This window comes from Lactuca serriola, chromosome 5 (assembly GCF_051521515.1).
Source record: "Lactuca serriola cultivar US96UC23 chromosome 5, Lser_US96UC23_V15, whole genome shotgun sequence".
NCBI lineage: Eukaryota > Viridiplantae > Streptophyta > Magnoliopsida > Asterales > Asteraceae > Lactuca > Lactuca serriola.
The window spans coordinates 47,648,386-47,651,782 of NC_136412.1; positions in this window are offsets into that span (position 1 = coordinate 47,648,386).

The following is a 3,397-nucleotide window of genomic DNA, read 5'->3' on the forward strand; positions in this document are numbered from 1 at the left end:
ATCTTGATCCAGATCAAAGATCCATTACCACATCATGACAAGCGTGCTACAACGCTCTGGTAGTGTAACATCCTAAAAACAGTGATAATTTTTTAATTTCAAATTCATCGATCCCATATGTCATATGTCTTGAAAACATCTAAGATACAAAGTATCCAAAACATTAGAGTAAAAGGAGTCATAATAGCATAAACATAAGGGGTAGGAATGATGTGCCATCAGGTCGGACTCTTCCTTTTCGTACTGGAAATACAAGAAACCATAAACATAGCTGTAAGCACAAAGCTTAGTGAGCTTACCCAAAATACCACATACAACATACACATAAATATAACAACACGTGGCTATGTTGGGTCTATAATAACCCCCGGGTCCATATCAACCCCGTCTAACAACAAGTAGTTGTGTCGGGTCTGTATCAACCCTCGGGTTCGTATTAACCTTGAGTCCATAATGACTCCGAGCCCAGTTTGGCTCCATGCACATATTGTACAAAGCATATCATTAATAGTCAGATAGTCACATAAATCTTATACATATGAATCATTGGGCCGACGTTGGTGCCTTTGACCCACTAGTGTGGTGAGAAGAATCACCTCACAGAAAAATGCTCTACTGCTACTGCTCTTACTAAAATAGTACCACTGCTATGCAATACCTAATCAATGAAACCAAATAAACCTTGAGCTCTTCCTCCAAAATAGGTGCTTGACCAAAAGTCAACTCAAGTCCAAGATCAATGGTCGAAGCCAATGGTAAACGTTGACTTTAGTCAATCGCCACATCGTGGCCACCTATGACCATGTCGTGGCCCTCCAGTAATAGCCAATCGCGATTTTCCACATCGCGATTTTCCACTGGGTTTTCAGCAGCTTAATGGATTAAGCTATTATCTTCGATCCCGAAGGCTTGAAATTTCATATACTGTCCGAAAAAATTCTAGAAGGATAAAGTTTCCAACTTTACCCGGTAAGACCATCCAAAAAGGTCAAAACCTCAAAACCTAGATTCAAAGGGGCTAAATATGACATGAATTTCCCCATTAAGCACTTATCCCTAAAATTCCATCGCTCATTTACTCTAGAAAAGATTCTAATACCTAATCCAACATAAAAGTTGGTGATTTATAGACATGAATTCCCATTGCATGTCTTGAAGCCATAATGAGGTAAGAAGAGGGCTTTTCCATGGAAATCCCATGCATGGTTCAAAACCCCACAAGAATCTAGATCCATCCCAACAACTATGTCAAATGTCCTAAAGATCCATAAAGTTGAAAACTTGATGAGATCATAAGACTCTAACCCACAAGATTGCTAACACTAAGGATGAGGACTAGCTTGTTGAGTATTAACTCAATTCTTTGTCTTTCTTCCTTCCAAGGCTTCAAGAACACTAACAAAGGCTCAAAATGAGTGAAAGATAAAGAGAGAGAGAGAGAGAGAGAGAGAGAGAGAGATTTAGGGTTTCACGGGTCTAATGGAGGTTGATGGATGCTAAGGGTGAGCAAACCTTAGCCCCCATTCCTTTAAATTGGGAGCAAAACCCAAAAAATACGGTTTTTCACCTGCCTGCTACCACACTGTGGCCTATACTGACACGTCGTCACGGCTTAAATTAAACATACGACTAATATCGACTTGCCACATCGTGTTGCTTCCTATGACGTCGTGACGATCCTATAAAATGTCAAAATTTTCAAAATGTAAACTACATCGGGATCCGGATGTTACAACTCTCCGCCACTTGAATCAGACTTCATCCTTGATGTCTGCCTCCGAAAATAACTCAGTGTAATGCTCTTTCATCTCGTCCTTTGTCTCCCAAATCCACTTAGAACCCCTTCGGTACTGCCATTGCACCTTCACCGGTTTAACTTCTTTGTTGCAAAAAGACTTAATCTTTCTATTGAGAATCGCAATCGGTCTCTCTACATAATTCAGGGGCTCATCGACCTGAATTCCATCCAAAGGAATCACAGCAGAATCATCGGCTAAACACTTTCATAAGTAAGAGACATGGAAAGTGTTGTGTATCTAACTGAGCTCATCAAGCAACTCCAAATGGTATGAAACGTTGCCCACCCGGACGATAATTCTAAAAGACCGATAACCCAGGGACCTAACTTCACCGTTTCCGAAATCAGATGATACCCTTCCAATGTGATTCCTTCAATAGTACCAAATCCCCCACCTGGAACTCGATATCTAAGTGACGTCAGTCAACATAACTCTTCTGTGGACTTTGTCTGACCCGCAACCTGTCATGCACGGGCTGTATCATCTCGGTGGTCTTGAGCATACATCATTACTCGCCATGACCTGATATCCGACCTTGCCCCCAACAAATTGGGGTCTTACAGCTCCTCCCATACAACATCTCGAAAGGTGGTCGATCAATACTGGCATGGTAACTATTTTTTTAAGAGAACTCAGCCAGGGGAGGATAATGATAGGTTTTGAGCATTCTAACACTCCTATGGTGTACATGCAACCCTATAAACCTTGGATCTATGTTTTCTCTATTATATATCCAAATATTCAATATTCCAAGGTTTCGTCCTAACTAGAATGATATGAAGCAACTATACTAAAAAAGTCTAGTTAGATGACATAACTTTTGATGAAGCTTGAAGTCTTGAACTTTAAGAGCTTAGCCCCAATTATGTGCAAAGCCTCAAGTGGAATCACAAATCAACAAAAGACATCTTGGAAAACTTGAGAGAATAGTAATCACACTAGAAATTGGCCCAGTCTTGTATCCTCACACACTACTTCTATTTCATGTGCCAAAGAACTTTTTATATAGTATGGAGGATTAGGGCTACATTCATGTAAACCCTAATACCCATGACCTTCCATTTACATAGGATATATGGGTTAAAAACTCCATGGACTATCCATGCAAGCTTAGCCCAACCTAAATGAACTTGGCCCATGCTATATATATATATATATATATATATATATATATATATATATATATAGGAGTCCATATTTAATTAGTTCCTTTTGATCACTAAATTAATTCTTGATCAATACTAATTAAATAATATGATTCCATATTAATATATTAGAACGTACAATATATTAATATAAATCATAAACATACTATTCTCAAAAGACTGTCCATATAAATTGTTCCGGTGAAGTGCAACCAGTGTTCTAAAAGGCGCGTCATGGCGTGAGGCGTGGCTTCGCCGTTACGAAAAGCTTCATAACATTGCTGTTAGGCGTGGCGCATGGCAAGGCGTGATATGGCACACCATGGCGCGTTATGGCGTGTTATGGCGCGTGTTTTTTTCGTTTGAGACACAGTTTTTTGCTCTTTGTTATGTCTTTTCAAATTGGAGATACAAGTATTGTGGTTTTTGTTAACTTTTTGTTATTAGTTATTG